The sequence below is a fragment of the Procambarus clarkii genome, chromosome 47 (genome assembly GCF_040958095.1).
Source record: "Procambarus clarkii isolate CNS0578487 chromosome 47, FALCON_Pclarkii_2.0, whole genome shotgun sequence".
In the NCBI taxonomy this organism is placed as follows: domain Eukaryota; kingdom Metazoa; phylum Arthropoda; class Malacostraca; order Decapoda; family Cambaridae; genus Procambarus; species Procambarus clarkii.
In genome coordinates, this window is record NC_091196.1 from 32,938,801 (window position 1) to 32,951,665 (window position 12,865).

At 43.5% G+C, this 12,865-nt stretch overlaps 1 protein-coding gene across 15 annotated transcripts in view; it reads right to left on the minus strand.

Moving 5' to 3' along the window:
• The window catches only part of LOC123762900 (single-stranded DNA-binding protein 3), an 871,787-nt gene that overhangs the window by 435,337 nt on the left and 423,585 nt on the right, over positions 1–12,865 (minus strand). The gene's annotated exons all lie outside the window — the stretch shown is intronic.

Here is a 12,865-nt window from a genome sequence, read left to right on the forward strand (position 1 = left end):
ATCAAAACCACAGCTGGCTGTCTCCGAGACCTACCGGGTAAAAAAAATTAGCGTTGAATGCAATGAAACCCCATTTTCTGGGTGAGGCTCGGACGCTTCCTGAAACTATCCACAATGATGTGTGCTATATTAGTTTGGTGTCTTCAGTCACAAGAGTCAATCTACAATCTACATCCTTGAGGTTATCTTGAGATGATTTTGGGGCTTAGTGTCCCCACGGCCCGGTCCTCGACCAGGCCTCCACCCCCAGGAAGCAGCCCGTGACAGCTGACTAACTCCCAGGTACCTATTTACTGCTAGGTAACAGGGGCATCAGGGTGAAAGAAACTCTGCCCATTGTTTCTCGCCGGCGCCCGGGATTGAACCCGGGACCACAGGATCATGCATCCAGTGTTCTGTCCGCTCAGCCACCGGCTCCTCTGGTCCGATCCTAAAAGAGCAAAATAAATTCCCTGGAAAGAAACTTAACAAGCAACACTTCAAGCAACTAGCACTCTTGCTCGTTAGCGCTACCACTTAAGGATGGGTTGGAGGGTTTTGTTCGAGTTGGCAGCCCACCACTCCAGTTTTTGAACTATGAAAACTGCCAACCGGAGGGAAGGAGAGAGGGAGGGAGGGAGGGTGTCAGGGAGCCTCCGGGGTTCACCCAGAAAATGGCATTTCATTACATTCAATGCTGGTTTTCTGTGGGGAGCCTCGACTCTCAGAAGCTAACTATGCAAAGATAAGAAAAGGAACAGTAACATGCAGAAAGGCAGCAGCACCACAGGGGCCTCGTAGCCTGGTGGATAGCGCGCAGGACTCGTAATTCTGTGGCGCGGGTTCGATTCCCGCACGAGGCAGAAACAAATGGGCAAAGTTTCTTTCACCCTAAGTGCCCCTGTTACCTAGCAGTAAATAGGTACCTGGGAGTTAGTCAGCTGTCACGGGCTGCTTCCTGGGGTGTGTGTGTGTGTGTGTGGTGTGGGGAAAAAAAAAAAAAAAAAAAAAAAAATAGTAGTTAGTAAACAGTTGATTGACAGTAGAGAGGCGGGCCGAAAGAGCAAAGCTCAACCCCCGTAAAAACACAACTAGTAAACACCACAGGTCTCAACACAAGGAAGAGATAGATGGCCACGACAGCCGCCCCAAAACCACACACGGCCGGGAGGGAACAGGAACATTCACGAGATACCTGGAGGCTGGGACACTGTTAGATATCCAAAACGCCCTCGCCCAAATATCGACCCAAGACATGTTGCCAAAAACCCCCACGAAAGCAGCATACTTCTTAACATCATGGGCATGAGGGTAGACCACAGGCTGGCTAAAATTGATGACACTGATGACAACCTGAGATACACAAGTCATGGAAAAGAGAACCAAGTAAACCTGACCCACCCAAAGAGTGTCCACCGTCACAGAACCAGTGGTCCGCAGGTAGCAGTGTAAAGCCACCACCGGACACAACACGTGACACACCCTCGGCCAAACCAAGCATCCACAACCAATGGACCCCTCCAGAAGCTAGCCTGCTTGATGGAGTTCTAGAAGTTCTTCTACTCCCCAAGCCCGGCCCAAGGCCAGGCTTGACTTGTGAGAACTTGGTCCACCAGGGTGCTGCTTGGAGCAGGTCACAGACCCACACATCCACCTTCAGCCCAGTTGGTCTGGCACTTCTTGAAGAAAACTGTCTAGTTTTCTCTTGAAGATGTCCACGGTTGTTCCGACAATATTTCTTATACTCGCTGGGAGATGTTGAACAACTGTGGACCTCTGATGTTTTTACAATGTTCTCTGATTGTGCATATGGCACCCCTGCTCTTCACTCGTTCTGTTCTGCATTTTCTTCCATATTGTTCACTCCAGTAAGTTATTTTACTGTGTAGATTTGGGACCTAGCCCTCAAGTATTTTTTACATGTATATTATTTGCTCTCTCTCGTCTCCTTTCTAGCGAGTACATTTGGAGAGCTTGGAGATGATCCTAATAATTTAGGTGCTTTATCGTCTTTGTATGTTGTATATGTTCTCTGTATTCCCTCAATTTCAGCAATCTCTCCTGTTCTAAAGGGGAAAGTGAGTACTGAGCAGTACTCAAGACAGGACAGCACAAGTGATTTGAATAGTACATCAACCATTGTGATGAAATCCCTGGATTTGAAATTTTTTGTAATCCATCCTATCATTTTTCTGGCTGATACAATATTTGCTTAGTTATTCTCCCTAAATGTTAGGTCATCAGACATCATTATTCCCAAATCCTTGATATGCGGCTTTCCTACTATGAACAACTCTGTGTTTTGTATCCTATATACAGGGTACCCTGTATACCCTGTTAGCTGTCTCATTCTTCACCAGAAAAGTAGGAAAAAGGCTGCAAATGAACAAAACGAACGCCTGGACCAAACGTACAAAACACCTCCCTCCCCCCCGGCATCGAAAGAGATCATGAAGCTTCCGACCCAACCCCCAGAGGCCAAGGTGAACAAAAACAAGTCCTTCCAAAACCAATCCAAAACCGAAGCGCCAACAACAAAGAGAGAAGAAAGAAAAGATAGAACTTGGTCCAAAGACCAAGAAGGCTCAGGCAGCGCATGAGCAGCCCAGAGGTGAAAAAATGCAAAAAAAAAAAAGTTTGAGGAATGGAGCAGAAGTATCATTCACCCTGAATGCAAGCAGCAGCAGCTCCACAAACCCCGCGCAATATGAAGCAACAGTACAGTGACACCTCGACATTCGACTGATTTACGATATTTTCGAGTTACGATGTAAATTTGGTCGGAAAATGCGACTTGACTTACAATAGTGTCGTCGACTAACGATATTCGTTGATACGTGTTCAGGTTGACCGAGCACATGGTTTCTGGTCGCACGGGCTGACCTGCCTCAGTTTACCATAACCGTTCGCTTAGTGACACTCCTTGTAAGCTTGTAAGACACTCCATCATTTTGGCAATTTATTGTTTTTTGAAAATAAAAGTAATTATTATATATCATGCCATGAGTCCCAAGAAAATCAGTGGTAAGGTTCAACATATGAAAACACGTGAGGATGACCATAGAGCAGTACAGAATGTCCCTTCTTCAAAAATTAAGAAAATGTGTGCAGCACGGAAAGAACTGCAAACTTTTGCTGAAACAACTAACCCACATTAAGCTGCAGTAAGCCGTTGCCTTAACCTTTTCAATGACACTGTGATGCATCACTACAGACAAATGTAGTTGTTAATCATTTGTTAAAGACAAATGCTAAAATGAAGGGAAAAATAAATCTCCATGGACAAGTTTTTAGTGAGACAAACAAGCAGTGAACCACAACCAGGTCCTAGTGGTATGCAAGCAAAATGTAGGAGAGTGTGTACCCCAGAGAAGTCTGCCTGATGTTAAGAAAAAATAAAAAATACAAAATTTATAAAATTTGAAATAATAAAAAATGTCTAAAAAGGTTCATTGAAGTGGATGTCAGGCAGGCTGCTCCATTTTCTATAATAAAAAAAAAAGAAATAAAAAAATGAAAAAAATTGAAAAAAAAGTAAAAGATTCGTGCAGTGGATGTCAGGTAGGCATAGAAAAAAAATTAAAAAAAAAATAAAAAATTTAAAAAAAAAAAAAGAGACAAAATGTCTAATAGGTTTGTTCAGTGGATGTCAGGTAAGCTACTCCATTTTCTAAAAAAAATACAAAAATTGAAACAATTTAAAAAAAAGAAAAACAATCACTGCCTGATGTTATAATAGAAGGGGACTCCCCTTCCAAACACCTCTTCACCTCCTCCCCTCCTCACAGTCGTCCATACACCAACAAGTCATCAATAAAGGTAAGCAATAACTTGTACATACTTTAACACTAAGGATTTGGGTGAATTAGGTGTAAAATTTACTTTGAAGTAAATTTTTGGGGGGAGTGTGGAACGGATTAATTCAATTCCATTATTTCTTATGGGAAAATTTGTTTTGACTCGTGTGTCTGGGAACAGATTACCATCGTAAGTCTAGGCCCCACTGTATTAGGCATGAGATGCCGGTCCACAAAAAGGCAAGATAGAAAGAACAAAACAACCTGGTCCTAAATCAACAAAAACAGACGAGGAGAAAAAAAATTATGGAAAGACCACCAAGAAACTTCATACAGTCGCTGAGAAGGAGACAAAGTAGGTGGGACATCATCAAAGAATCCACCTGATCACCATACAAATGTCGATACACATGCATCAGGAAGACCAGACTGGAGCAGTAAGGTGAACCAACGCAGTACCTCACAGGCCCAACCTGCTGAATGAGGCAGCGCAGCGGAAAAACCCAGCAAGCAGTGCCTGAAACCAAGGCTGGGCTGGCCACCATGAAGCCAGGAGAACCACTCACCTCAAATATGAATCCAGGCGAGCCAGAATCTGGAGCAAAAGCTGGCCTGGGGGTAGAGTTACAGAAGACCCCACCTCGACTAGTTCTGCCAAAAAGCATCTACTGCGAGAACCCCCAACTAGGCCCAGTCAAGCCCGAATCCAGGACGGAACCAACTGGAACTTCTGCCAAATTACCTGGAACCCGAAACCAGCATGCTGCAAAAGAACCAGAACCCCGGCTAGCATCAGGTCAGTTGATCAGGTATCCTCCAAACGATACCTGATGAACCAGGCTGTGATTCATTCATATGTCAGGCAGCAAGCAGCCGCGTCCAACGGCTTGGTTGACCAGCCAAGATCAACCAGGAGCCTGGTCGACACCCGGGCCGCAGGGACGCTAAGCTCCGAAACCATCTCAAGGTAACGTCAAGGTAGCAGACAAGCAGACTGGCAGGGAGCCCACACCAACCAGTCTTATGAGGCAGGCTACCAGCCAGGAAGACACCAAAACCTCGAAAACACCCCAGGCACACACCAAGGGCCTCCCAAACCTCTGCAAGGGAAAGCCAAGAGGAAGAAAACCTCTGAAAAGATGAATCCAAGGAACCCAAAGGCACCCGGTAACAAACCTGGAGAAGAGGGGGGGGGGCGAAGGAGAGGGGAGGGAGCCTTACATATCGTCTTTGGCGGTGCAAATGACGCACAATGTTATTTTTTCTATAAAAAAAAAGGGCTCACACGGCTAAACTGCCATACCAAGCACCGGAGGCTAGGGAGCCAGATGAGCATACTGGGCAAGGTCGCAAGGGAAAAAAAATTAGTGCCCATAATAAAATAATGAAAACAAGCTAATGACCACAGTCTGTGAACACAAGACTGAGGTAATAATATAGAAAAGTACCACAGTCTCATACACAAGACAAGGCAGCCCTGGGAACGAGACTGGGAGACATGACCACCACCCACAATTCCTCAAAAGAACGGACAAGGTTGAAAAAGTGAATGAATCAATACGATTGGTACACCCATAATGGGACACAGGTGGAAACCGAGTACCTAAAGGAGCCACAGAGACATGAAAAAGAACATGTTCAGAGGCAGAATAGTAAGGAAAGGGAATGCAGGAGGCAGTGACAGGTGGAGGCTCGAAATGTAGGCATACATTTCCGAGCTCAAAATGCTCAGGAATGTGTACACCAGTAGAATGACGGTTGAGAGGCGGGCCCAAAGAACCGAAGCACAACCCCCATAAGCACAACTAGAAATGCAACACTAGAGGAGCACAACAAGGCAAGGACAATTTCTTTAGTATTTCGCCATCCATGTATTAAACAGCAATTCTGAAGTTAGAAAGTGTAGCATAGGCCCTCACACAATGTTCTTAATGTGATCCTCAGGTGATACTTGTGCAATGCAAGTGAGCATCATGAGCATCAATTGCTGATGATGCTAATAGGTAAGATAAGAAACTTTGATGATTGTCATGCCCTTCAAGAAGACCTGGACAAAATAATTATATGGAGCACCTCTTGGCAAATAGAATTTAATTTGAATAAATGCCATGTTAAGGAATGTGGAATAGGAGAACATAGACCCCCCTGGTTGATCAGTCCTGCAACCAGGAGGCCTGGTAGACGATCGGGCCGCGGGGACGCTAAGCCCCGGAAGCACCTCAAGGTAACCTCAAGGTAAGGTAACCCTACACAACCTATAAATTATGTGAGAAATCTTTAAAGAGTTCTGATAAAAAAAAAAAAAAAGAGATCTAAGGGTGGTTCTAGATAGAAAACTATCATCTGAAGACCACATAAAGAACATTGTGCAAGGAGCCTATGCCACACTTTCTAACTTCAGAATTGCTTTTAAATACATGGACGGCGAAATACTAAAGAAATTGTTCACAATTTTTGTTAGACCAAAGCTGGAATATGCAGCAGTTGTATGGTGCCCATATCTTAAGAAACGCATCAACAAATTGGAAAAGGTGCAAAGACATGCCACTAAGTGTCTCCCAGAACTGAAGGACAAGAGCCACGAGGAGAGGTTAGAGGCATTATATATGCTAAAAAATAGATAGAACAAAAAGAGGCGATATGATCACTACGTACAAAATAGTAACAGGGATCAATAAAATTGATCTTGGTTATCTTGAGATGATTTCGGGGCTTTAGTGTCCCTGCGGCCCGGTCCTCGACCAGGCCTCCACCCCTAGGAAGCAGCCTGTGACAGCTGACTAACACCCAGGCACCTATTTTACTGCTAGGTAACAGTAATACAGTACAGTTATTACTGTTACCTTATTATTGATAGGGAAGAATTCCCGAGACCTGGAACTTCAAGAACAAGAGGTTAGATTTAACCCTTAATCCGCACAATGCATATATAGATGATTTCAGTAACAAAACCAAAACCGCGCAATACATTAATAGCTGTTTTAGTGTCTAGCGCCTTAATTTAAACGCCCCGCATGGGATAGGGGCTGCTATAGTGCAGCCACGACCGATAGTTAACAGACGCCACCTAGAAAAAAAATCATGGCCAACATTCCTGGGTGCGAGTGCGTCAGTATTGAGTGAGCCACCAAGGCTGATGCACACAGCATGAGCGCACAGCATTGCTGTTCAGCTTGTGACCACAGCATCGTCTAAAAATGTCAAAATATATATGTTCATGCTATTATTTAGTGATGATAGTATTACAGACGATCCCTGACTGTGATAAAACTGACCAGGATTCTGATAATAGCAGGATTGTGGTGATATTTAGCACTGTGCTCCATGGAGGGAGGAGTAATGCTGTGGGAGGAAGGGTGGTGGCGTCATCTTCTGACTCTGTGTGGCCACCTTTTATTGACTGCACTCACCATACCAGCTTAGTGGTTCACTATGGTGAACACAAATGAAGTTACTTATATATAACATGTATATAGAGTGTAATAACAGCAATAGGAGTAGGTTGGAAGCCGCCATTTTGGTTGAGGGAGGTGCGTCGTCTGCACGACTTGTCATGTTGTTTACTGGTGGCCACTATGGTCTTTGGGCACTACACCAGCTTATTTGTACAGGTATGGTGAATAAAACAGGTAGATATTTATATTTAATGTGTGTATAAAGCGTAATAACACCACAAACAATATTGTTGGAGGAGAAATATTAGTGCGTCTGGCCTTGAGGGCGGCCACCACCAGCTGACTGTGCGAGTAGCTACGTCTTATTGCCTTTACTCACCATACAATCTTAGATGTACAATTATGGTGAACAAAACATGTAAATACTTATATATAACATCTGTATATAGTGAATAAATGCAAAAACAGTATTGTGGGAGAAGAATGAGGGTGAGTGAGGTGGTGTTGAGGGAGGGAGTGGCAGTGAGTGGCTGGCTGGTGTATGGCGGTCACTCCTCGTTGCATTTTGACTCACAATACCAACTTAGTGGTTCGTTATGGTGAGCAAAACATGCAGATACTTATTACACTATATAAACAGGTTATATATAACAGCAAAACTGTTTGTTTATTGTTTTATGAACATAATATTTGAATCACTAATATGCACATCATAATTTTGAGTACAGCAATGGTTAACACATTTTATTTATAAATATATCACAATTCACACTATTGAATAATATTACTGCGAAAAACAAAGAAAAAATCAGAGACACTGAAATAATTAGGTAATAATATATTTGTGGCAACTGCCGCCTGACAGCTCGGGCAGAGTAGACCTTGTCTGGCGAAGACTCTGTCAACGCTCCCTTTTTCACCAGACTTCCCTACCCTATTGCGGCTAAAAATGCCACCTACGATTTTTTTTTCCGTGATCAGGGAACACAAATGAACACTTTTATACGACCAAAGAATTTTTTAGAATTTTTTTGTTGTTGCGCCTGTGGGTGTTGAAGCCATTTGGACCCCCTCACGGTTTGAGGGTTAAACTAACTAAACAAAGTTTGCGAAGAAATGTAAGAAAATTCACTATTGCAAACAGAGTGGTAGACAGTTGGAACAAGTTAGGTGATGGTGGTGGAGGCCAAAACCGTCAGTAATTTCAAAGTGTCATATGACAAAAAGTGCTGGGAAGACAGGACACCACAAGAGTAGCTCTAATCCTTTAACTACACTTAGGTAATTACAACCTAGACCACTGAAACACAGTACCAAAGACGAAGAGCAGTCGCCACCAGATAAGCCTGAGCATCAGCACGAGGGCTAATAAGGAGAGTAACACTATGGTAACACACCCCACAAGACTCTTTTTCAAGGTGTCACCTACTCAACAGGCAGCACAGAGGCAGCAGGCGGAATGAATGTTGCCCTGTGGCAAAGACGACGAACAACCCTCATCTTGTACGAAATGAGGATGGGGTTGGGGGCACCCCTAATCCATGGGGGATTACCAGGGCTTGAAGGTTTCAATCTAAACATGACAACTAGGCACTGGGACCCTATGTCGGTACTCTGAAAACGTGCCATGTAAATTAACCCAGCCTGGCTAAGATGGCTGGGAAAACCTACCTCTGCGTGCTGAAGTGCAGCTTGTGTGTAACCCAGTGCACCCCACCAGCCAAGACTCTCCAACCAGTGGAAAGACGGAAGCTCAAAACCCTAGACTCGCCCCAAGGCGAAGACCACCACAAGCGAGGTGGACCTCTAAAGGAGCGTCACCCGTACACTCTGGAGAAGAAAACCTTGGCAGCGCGAGAAGCACCAAGGATCACCCAGAGAAGGAAACCCTGAACACATGCAGCTCCAAGTGCACTAAACTCCTGGCCCATGCACACTAGCATACAAGGAATAGCCTCCAAGACAAAAGAAAACCCAAGGAAAAATACTGGGGCCAGAGTGGAATGATGACTGCCACTGTGGCGACAGTGGCAGACCTGACACACATCAGAGGAGAACTGGTGGTGGAATGCCCTGGCAGCCGTGGCCTACCCCCCTCCTCCCCAAAAGAAAGGGATGGTGGGGCAAACGAGCAGGTACTGGGTTAAAACATTTTTGGTCATTTGTTTACATAGCTACTGGAAACTTCTATGGCCGTTTTCGAGCCTGCATATCTCGGAAGCAGCCAGCTGTGGTTTGTTTCGACTCTCTGACCTTCTGGGTGCCTTCGTCAGTGGTGACATAAATGAATAACTTAATACCATATAGAAATGTCACAGCTACCTGCACCTCTGGGACCAGGTTCTGGTTCAGGGTCCTCAGTAGGCCAGAGAACTCTGTAACTGATGGCACCTAGTAGATGGCACTTACATCGAAGATAATAATTTCAAGGAGCCACAAAGGGGCTTCCCAAAAAAATAATACTGTCATTTGGCTAATTTTAATACAGTACTGTATTAACATCAAGATACAAAATTAAACTCAGACTGAAGAAGAATTAGCCAATCAGTGGCCTCCTTCCACCATACCAGCCGACTGTGGCCTGCAACCACCTCCACACCAGCTGCCAGTAGTCACCAACCACCTTCACATCAGCTGCTGGTAGTCTACAACCACCTCCACACCAGCTGCCGGTAGTCACCAACCACCTTCACATCAGCTGCTGGTAGTCTACAACCACCTCCACACCAGCTGCCAGTAGTCACCAACCACCTTCACACCAGCTGCTGGTAGTCTACAACCACCTCCACACCAGCTGCCGGTAGTCACCAACCACCTTCACATCAGCTGCTGGTAGTCTACAACCACCTTCACACCAGCTGCCCTGATATTTTCACATGTGCAGGATTGCTTTCCTTTGTCGGAACACTTGTGGTTACTCTAGTACTATTGTAACTCACTTTCTTCTTCTATATAGTCCTCTCTGATCTCTCAATGCTAGATCTTTCTCATCATTCTCATGAAGACATAATTTAAATGCAGATCATAAAATCTGCATGTGTCTATGCATTGTGTTACAGGTACTAGTCTGATGGTTCAGTATTATTTCTCAGGGAATGCTAGTTAAATAATTTTTTCCCGTAGTAATACCCAGATAGTTTAAATTAAACTTTAAAAAACACCCTCCTGTTGCACGTGGGATATGGACATAAAAAAGAAGCTTAAATTTGTTTTATTGCCATATAAAAGGAGCTTATATTTGTTTTAATCTCATTGAAATTGTGGTTCATATTGTATTTGAGATTGTTGAGTGTCTTTTAGTTTCTCATTATTAATTAATGAAGATCAGGTCGAGCAGACAATGAGTCACAATAACATATGGCTGAAGATATGATGACTATAGCCAAACCACACATCAGAAGATGGAGAAACAATGAGGTTTCACACCGTCCTGGACCATTATCAAGTCATGTGACCAGGACGGTCTGAAATGTCATCGTTTCTCTACTTTATGACGAGTGGTTTGGTCATCACATCAGGTTAAGAGTATAATTCATTCAAGTAGGCTCCACTACCTGTCAATTCAATGCAACTGTATCACAAAGTCTCATTCATATAAGGTCTTGTCCATTTGTGGGTAGAAGTACTAGTAATTAATCCCAAAAATATATTTTTCTTTTTCTACACAAATTTAGGCATTTTGGGGGAGGGGGGATTTGTGAGAGACAATCTTTACATTTTCTAATTCTCACGTGACTTTGCATAGTATGTACTGTATTTACATATACTGTCAATTCTAGTTCTTCCATCTATTGAAAATTTCCGTTCTGTTACTGTTTCTTTCAGTGTCAACATTTGGCTGGGTTTTTTTCCAAGTTCATCTGCCTTGGATTTGAATGTCTTCAATTTAACTAGCCTCATCTAATGTTCCCTCATTTGAGGGAATTTTATTTACTTTGTTTTATTCATTTATTCAACTACCATTTTCTGGAAGCATAAAATTTTTACCTTCTTATCCATTTTGTTATTTACATATTCTGCACAAATCGTTAGTAGTATCAAGAATTAAAGTGCGATTACTGCCATGTGTCGGTCATCTAGTCACACTATCTTCTTCTTGAGATGATTTCGGGGCTTTTTTAATGTTCCCGCGGCCCAGTCCTCGACCAGGCCTCCACCCCCGGGTAGCAGCCCGTGACAGCTGACTAACACCCAGGTACCAATTTTACTGCTAGGTAACAGGGGCATAGGGTGAAAGAAACTCTGCCCATTGTTTCTCGCCGGCGCCCGGGATCGAACCCGAGACCACAGGATCACAAGTCCAGCGTGCTGTCCGCTCGGCCGACCGGCTCCCCATACATACGTGGAATGCAATGAGGTATACAATATGTGGTATACAATGGGCAATGAGATTGTCATAATATCGATGATCTATGTACTGCATTAGTATTTGAATACCAGTGTTATCCATACAGTTCCAATAGCTCAATGGTGTCTCCAAACAGTCAAAGGAGGCCACAAAATAGTTGCGAGTCTGATAGACTTCAGCTCTTGATCCTAGCCTCTTACAATGAATGCAGTATTTAGAAAAACAAAGATCTTTACTATATATATTTACTGTATTTGGTATTGTTTATACTTTAGCAAATAGATTCTATACTTTTGAATATACATTATTTCAAATGAAAATAAATACAAAAAATAGTTTGTTTGATCCGGATTACCTTCACAGTACAATGCTGATGAATGCTAGGAAAGCTGACCACTGGCCAGGCCAAAATAAGGGTACAGTGGTACCTTGGAATGCGAGTGTCCCTGTATGCGAGTTTTTCAGAAGACGAGCAGGATTTACTCCAAAAATATGTCTCGGAAGGCGAGGGTTACCTCGGGACACGAGTTTGTTGATACGTGTACAGGCCGACTGGCGCGTAGTGGCATGGCGATCGCGCCTCAGTTTACCAGTGTCTCGTGCCCAGTGACTATCCCACCTGAATTCTTCACAAGGATTTACAGTTTTTTATCGTTTTTTTGGCCATTTGAGCATAAAAGTTGTCATTATATATCTTGCCATGGGTCTCAAGAAAGCCATTGGTAAGGTTCAACCTAAGAAAATAGCTGTGAGTAGAGGCAGTAGAGGATGTCCCTTCTTGATTAAGAAAATGTGTGAAGTATGGGAAGAACTGCAAAGTTTTGTTGAAAAAACTCACCCAGATAAAGCTGTAGCAGTCCGTTGCATTGACCTTTTAAATGATAATGTGATGTCTTACTACAGACAAGTGTTAAAATGTAGGGAAAAACAAGTGTCATTAGACAAATTCTTAGTAAAACAAGCAAGTCCTAGTGGTATGCAGGCAAAATGTGCCAGAGTGTGCATACTAGTGAAGTCCTCACTTCCTGATGTGATAACGGAAGGGGACTCCCCTTCCAAACAGTAACTCCTCTCTTCCTCCCACCTCCTCACCATCTTCCATACGCCTACAGCATTCAACAGCAAGGTAAGTAATAACTTGAACATAGTTTTGTAGGTTTATTTAGATGAATTAGGTATAAAAATTTAGTTTGATGTGGGGTTTTTGGGGTAGTCAGGAACGGATTAATTCATTTCCCTTTATTTCTTATTGGGAAATTAGCTTCGGAATGCGAGTTTTCGGAATACGAGGCGTCTCCAGGAACCAATTAAACTCTTAAACTGAGGTATGCCTGTACCTGCTTGAT